Source organism: Dendropsophus ebraccatus, chromosome 8 (genome assembly GCF_027789765.1).
Source record: "Dendropsophus ebraccatus isolate aDenEbr1 chromosome 8, aDenEbr1.pat, whole genome shotgun sequence".
Classification (NCBI taxonomy): Eukaryota; Metazoa; Chordata; class Amphibia; order Anura; family Hylidae; genus Dendropsophus; species Dendropsophus ebraccatus.
The window spans coordinates 69,841,415-69,848,924 of NC_091461.1; the positions used below are offsets into that span (position 1 = coordinate 69,841,415).

The following is a 7,510-nucleotide window of genomic DNA, read 5'->3' on the forward strand; positions in this document are numbered from 1 at the left end:
ACAGCACTCTGTAAATTACAGCGCACACAACAAAAATACAAAAGACTGAGGGATCAAACTCTTCGTAGAACTATGGCGCTGTTCACATCACGTCTCAGGCTTCTATCAGACATGTAACCTGCACATATACCACAGCAGACAGAGGTATGTCACTCTATAGACATAGGAAAGCAGGTGGCAACCATAGCCATAACTGTAAAAATGCTTAAGGTGTGCGATACACTTTTAATGAGTTGGCCTACTACATAAGGAATAGCAGTTTGCTGTGATCTCCTATACAGTTTAAAACACATGATCACGTAAGATTTGCCAATGGTATTCAAACATATATCACAGCATACTTGTGGCATACTAAGGTCTATGGCTATGCAAGTAATGAAAGTCAGCTCATAGCTCGTCCATCTGGGTAACAAGTTTTAAACACCTCTTTATTCCAGTTGAGGCTGTAGGGAAATTGAAATTAAAAAAAATAAATAAAGATACTTACCTACCCGAGTCCCCGCCGGTCCCCTGCTGCTTGTCTCTGCTGCCTGCTGTCAGATGAGAGCTTAGAGCAGCTCAGCCAATCACTGGCCACAGCAGTGTCCCATCTCAATAAACAGGAGCCCCAACAAGACCAGCGGGTGACTGAGGATAGACAAGTATGACACAGTGACAGCTAATCATAGACATAAGCCTTCCATTGTACAGGAACTTAGGCTGGATGCCCATTTTTGTCTTCTTTGGTCTCCTTTACCCCCATCATGAAAACAACATGTAAAATGGCCTGTAACCCTGTTTAGTTATGCTACAGGATTTAAATAATTTAGTGCACCACCATCATCTGCTTACCAGTTGTAGACAACACAACTCACCCCCACCCATCTGTTATGTGGAGTTGGCATCTGTACAGGCTATGCTTCCTGTTCAGCTGACATGAGAGGAACCAGGTGTAAAGCAATACAAAGTACCAGAAGACATAATTCAGCACATACTATAGTAATGCTCATATGCTGACGTTGAGGAGTCAAGCAGCTGCCTACTGTGACTTGGCAGATGACGGCTCTGTGTTTACAGAGATCCTTATTATAATGAAGAAACAATCTGACTAGGTACTACAATAGGCAGATTCTGTGCATTTTACTTGCACTTGTTCTGATACATATCCACCATTTTTATTGTAGAAAAAAAGAGCACCAATATTCCTAGAGAGGTGCACATATGGAAAAAGAGGCAAACATGGAACCGCTACATGTGCACAGCGGTATACAGACCACGCTTGCAAGGCTGGATATTCTAAAATACTATTTATTAAAACGCGGCAACAGAGTTATGCCTGGCAATAGCACAACACTCAAAGGAGAGTGTGTCTTTACTATTGACATCACACACCCTCCCCCCAGGAAAAATCTAACATACCGCACCCAGAAGCGCCCTTCTCCTCTGCTTTTTTCTAATAAAAGAGAGGGGCACAGACTTTGGTTACACTACTTACACTCATGACCAGTAGCGTAATTTGGTGGGGGCAGAGGGGGCGGCCGCTCCCGGGCCCACACAGGTAGGCGGCCCACTGAAGATTTTGCCAGTTTGCCAGCTATTGCTTTTGCAGACAGACTTAACAAATGTCTATTGGCTGTAGGTGGCCCTGTCCAGCAAGCAGTGCTCCTGGGGGCCCCACACGGCTACTGTATGCGCTTGTATAGAAAGAGAACATACAGTTTAATGCAGCTGGGTGATTGACAAGGTGAGGAGAGCATTGGCTCTCCACCCTGCCATTCACTGTTGTGGCTACAAGAGGCCGTTCCCTACCTTAGAGCTGTGGGACATGAGTGATGTCACTCATGCGCTCACAGAGTAGGGAGAGAGTTGACATCAGAAGACTACAGTACTGCAACCACACAGCAGGTAAGTATGGCATTTTTCCCTTCGTTATAGAGGAGGAGACCTATGTGGGTGGGTGGGGCTCAGGGCCGGCATCAGGACAGGGCTTACCTGGGAAAGTGCCGGGGCCCACAGTGCCTCTAGGGGCCTAGAGAGGGAGAGGGGCCCAGTGTTCTAATGTTCAGTATGCTCACTATAGTGAGTGCTGAACATCAGAAGACACAGGAGCAGGACCTGCATAGAGAGAAAAAAGGGTGAAGAATCCGATCACATGACCGGAAGGTCTTCAACCTTACAGTGTGAAGAGCAGCCGGATAGAAAGGAAGGGGGAGAAGACTGAGCTTTAAGTGCTGTGTGTCAGTGTCTGTGTCAATAATGTGTGTTTGTGTATATTGGGGTATGGGATGTGCTGGCTAACTGAAAAGGGGGTACCTAATTTGGAGGTACAGCCTATTCACAGTGGTGGTGGGGGTGTCTAACCACCAGGAGGATTACCGGGAAGATTACTGCTGGGGGAGAGGGTTAGCTGCATAGGGAATACATACCAGGGGGATTACCTACATGAGATGGTGCTGGAGGTGATGCCTACATGGAGGATACTACCTTTTGGTAGAGGGGGGGGGGGGAATTGCCTGCACAGAGAGGTCTAAATACTAAATAGATGCACAGAGGGGAGTCTAACTTCTATATGAGGGCACAGAGGGCCCTAACTAATACTACATAGAAACAGAGGGAAATAATTACTATATTGGGGCACAGAAGGCCTAACTACTATATGGATGCACAGAGAAGCTGAACTTCAATATGAAGGTACAGAGGGGCATCACTACTATATGGGGTTGCACAGGGAGGGTCTATCTTCTATACAGAGGAACAAGGGGGATAATCTATGTTAGGTTATAGAGGGTGGCCGGCCTTTTTACTAAATGAGAGTATAGAGGGACCCTGCAAACTATATGAGGGCTAACACTGGGTCTAAATACTACATGGAGGCATAAATTGGCTGCTCTCATATACCCTGTACACCATGATTATCGGGGCTGATTTCTCCTACATTTTTAATGTATTGTTTGTTATGTATTGTTTCTATGAATTAGTAAAGTAATTATTCTATTTAGTTATGTTGCAGTAGTCTGGCTTTTTTGTATATAGGTTATTTAGTATAGTTGCCTTGAACTGCATGGGATTTTTTATTGTTACTTCCCACCATTTGTACTATACATTTACTCTATTGGTACTGCCCTTTGGGTGTTGCTTATTTTGTTATTGACCATCAGCTATGGTGTAGTCCTCATGTTGCTCAATAGATATTAGACAGATAGATATGAGATAAAGAGAGAAGAATGGATGGATGGCTAATTAGAAAACAAACACAGCACCACAGCTTCTTCTATGTTGTTTGTGGCATTACAACTTGGTTCCATTCTCTTTTAGTGGAACTGAGCTGCACTGCCACATCCAAGCTTTGGGGGAGAGTTGCGTTGTTTCTGGAAAAAAGGCAGCTATGTTTTTGCAATGCTGGATAACCCCTTCAATTTTTACATGGTTTATTATTCGGAAAGCATTATTATCTACTGAGGTTCCCTATGGGTAACATAATCGGTTGGGGGCCCACTGAGACTCATTCACCCCCCCTAGACTGAACCCCTAGCTACGCCCCTGCTCATGACTGACCTATTGCCACAATGGTTACGTGGGCTGGATATGGTTTCATGCTTAATGAGAGTCCAAACAGCAGTTGGTATGGAACTAGGACAGTCACCAGTCACATAGGTGAGCAGTGGGACCAGAAGGGAAATAAAGCCACCTGGTAAGAGGGGATGTATAGTAAAAGTCAGAATGTCATCAGGAGAGGTAAGATATTATTGAAGCCAGCAAACAAAAGCACTGGGGCAGAATAGAGTGCTGGCAGTGTACTGTGGGAGGTGCATAAGAGTAATAGATGTTTTATACCTTTAGCTGCCTGACTTTGCTCTTTTACATTACATTACTTTTAGGAGGCAGCCTACATGCTAACCTGCCCCGGGCCCTGCTCTGGCATCCGAGGCAACCTGTACTGCAGGAGAATGCCAAATGTTTATAATATTCTAGGGAAAAATCCTGAGGACGTTGTTATTGTATTTACACTTTATCATGTGATATTTATTACCCTGTTCATCAATATATAAATAGACATAGTTCTGCAACATCTCAGTCTATGCAAACGAGTGGGGGGTTACATGGCCAATGAAATAACGAATGACAGTAACATATCTCCACAACCGGACCTCCCTCATGGATGGTGCGGACTGTAGGCGCAACATAAAGTAAGGTGGGCAAGTGATGGAAGGATTACCTGCTGAAGAATGATAGAATATTTGAGTCATGTTACCTCTAGATAAGACGTTGCAAGTCTAAAAACTTAGCAGCGCATGTGTTTGTCTACTTTGAGAAATAAGATGCATTAGAGGCAGGATAAACCTCTTCAGTGCTCAAGGCTGAATCAGCAATTGGGACTTTTCTGCTTGTATTCTGAGACATCCCCAAATGCTGATTTCAAAGGTTTCATGAGAGGAGAGAGGTGGTGGTGGTGGGGGGGGGTATACAGACATGTCTGCTCCAGTCCTCATCTTGTAACCACAACTTAGGAGGAAGTCACGCTGCTGATAGGAACATAAGAAATATTTAAGAAACAGAACGTTCTGAAAATGACATGCAGGAAATTGGTAAGAATTCACAGATGAACTCAAGAACACGTCTCTTATAGATAATGTTGATGAGCTCTACATTATTTTCCAATGTGAATAGTGGCAAAGGTAAGGTCAGCAAAGAACTTCCACCAAGGATTAAAGTCCTGATGGAAGTGATATCCCTGGTTTATCAGCACCTTTATACTGCAGGTGTTCACAAAATGCAACTTTATCTGATCGAGCTCAAAGCAAAGGGGGAAAAGTCTTCAAAGAAATAAAGTGCTCCCGTCCGTCAGCTCATGGATCGTCCTCGAGTAGGGAACCCCGTCAGGCATGTACATATTCCCTATGCCCCCCTCTATAATACCCATATTCCCTGAGACAACCCCTTTCAAATGTCATGGGCAAACTACCACTTGGCAATATAGCTCCTCCTCCTCTGCCCACCCTTCTTATAGCTCTCAGTGCCCTCTTTATACCGGTCCTGTAGAAATATCTACTTCTGAGGCTATGTTCACACGTTGCGTTTTTAAAGGGTTAATCATGCGTAGTTGACGCTATTTTGATGCTATTTTGTCATGAACTGCACAACCGATGGAACTTTTTATTCCAAGATTCTATCAAAATTGTGGCAAAAACGCAACTGACCACGATCAGCAGACATGCACTATGTACAGCGGCTGATCATGGTCTTTCAACAGGTTGAAAAATCACACAATAAAAATTGTCTGCTGCACGTCACCCTGTGTAATAGAAGTGGCGGTACCAGATCACCACCGACTGACTACAACAGGCAGGACGGAAGATCTTAGGATAGTCCAGGCAGCTCCTCACGCCCGCTGTATGTGCATGTAATCTGCATGGAACACGGACATGGAATGCAGGTAACGGACTCCCCCTCCTCCGGGCAGCATCTGTAATTAGATGCTTGGAGCGGGGGAACTGAATGCATATGCGGCGCGCTGTAATGAAGCAACAATATGCATACAGATCCCCCACTCCCAGCATCGAATTACAGATGCTGCGCGGGTGGAGAGGGGGTCCATTACATGCAGAACACGGAACGTGTGAATGCAGCCTAACGTGAAACAAAGTGATCTAAACTTGCTTGGCAGTCAGTTGGACATCTCACCGTATGGTTGGTATCCCTACTATGTTACAGATTCACTGGGCATGAATCACTCTGTAGAATTGGTTAGTCTTAATGAATGCCTTCAGTCAGAGAGAGATAATCTTCCCCCACAGATATCAAAGCAATGAGCAGTCCTATGTGTATTATACTATAAGCTTACTCTCTCTCTCTTTCTCTACACTGGGGATGACACCTATGTATCCAAACAAAGAATGTAGCCAATCAGATCTCAGCTTTCACTTCCAAATCTGCACTGGTAAAATGAATGGAGACGTCTGCGGGTGTCTTGCTATACAAGGCCTATTGACTAGATGGACAGGTGGATACAAAGTTATACTTATTATTGTGCTGTCGGACCAGTTTGTAAAGTGAGATCACAGACCGCATTCTGCACTGACAAATCATAAGAACTGGAATAAATCATCCTAAAAGCAAAACAAAAACATATGAGCCAACAAGACCAGATGTATGCTAGAAAAACCTGCCCGGTGACTTTGCATACAATGGGGACCTGACCGCTCAGTGCAACTAGGACATTATAGGTGATCTGTTTATGGGGTCAGCCTGGAGGTGGGCACACAAAATGCTGAAGAAGTCTTAAACAACTGGCCCACCATATGTAACGCTGCCCATAACATCAACGTTGATTGGATACTGGTTATGTATCTACCGTGATGCCACTACATGGAATGTGACAGCTGACAGACAAGTCTTGTATTGTTTCCCTTAAAGTGTCACTGTCATTTGTAAAAATTTTTGACATTTTTGATCGGTCTGGGTGAGTGTTCAGACCCATATTGATTGGTAGAATGAGCGGGGAGAAGACCACGCTAAGCGCGACCCTCTCCTGGCTCCGTGTCATGTGATATCAGTCAGGCTTAGGCAGGCAATCTGATCATGTGACACAGAGTCGGCAGAGGATCACACTTAGCGCAGTCCTCTCCACGGCTCTAAACATTTAGACCTGGACCAATCAAAAGCTTTGACATATCTCAGTGACATATCATCAAACAAATAGTCCAACAGCACCGAGTGTAGAGATTCGCCGTAATTTCAGTAGGGTTGCACGACAGAAGGTCCGCAGACCATATAGCATCCAGAAAGTTGTCCGACATCATCCGGTAGTGCAAAGTGCAAGGGTTTATTCAAAACAACATACACGGTGGCCACTACCGGATGCTGCCGGACAACTTTTTTTCTAGACATCTCTGTGACATGTCAAAAGTTTTTGCAAACGACCATGACAGTTTAAAGGCATTATCCAGACTTAGACATTGCTTCTTTAGGCTATGTTCACACTACGTACATTTCAGGCAGTATTTGGTCCTCAAGTCAGGTCCTCATAGTGACCAAAACCAGGAGTGGATTGAAAACACAGAAAGACTATGTTCACACAATGTTGAAATTGAGTGGATGGCCGTCATATAACAGTAAATAACTGCCATTATTTCAATATAACAGCCGTTGTTTTAAAATAACAGCAAATATTTGCCATTAAATGACGGCCATCCACTCAATTACAACATTATGTGAACATAGCCTTTCTGTGTTTTCAATCCACTCCTTGTTTTGGTTGCTATACAGCCTCAAATATACAGCCTCAAATATACTTAGTGTGAACCCAGCCTTAGACTGCGTACACAATACGTATATTTCAGTCAGTATTGCAACCAAAACCAGGAGTGGATTAAAAACACAGAAAGGCTCTGTTCACACAATGTTGAAATTGAGTGGATGGCTGCCATTTAATGGCAAATATTTGCTGTTATTTTAGAACAACGGCTGTTATATTGAAATAATGGCAGTTATTTCTTGTTATATGGCGGCCATCCACTTAATTTCACCATTG

General features: G+C 44.0%; 1 protein-coding gene across 2 annotated transcripts in view; it reads right to left on the bottom strand.

The window, feature by feature from the left end:
* The window catches only part of SGPL1 (sphingosine-1-phosphate lyase 1), a 42,910-nt gene that overhangs the window by 33,745 nt on the left and 1,655 nt on the right, over positions 1-7,510 (bottom strand). Inside the window, exon 1 of one of the 2 annotated variants that reach the window (XM_069980632.1) lies at positions 488-597. The exons of the other annotated variant lie outside the window; for it this stretch is intronic. The gene's annotated coding sequence lies outside the window, so the exon portion shown is untranslated. Of the gene's footprint in view, positions 1-487; positions 598-7,510 lie in introns of those variants that run through there. 2 annotated transcript variants of the gene reach the window in all.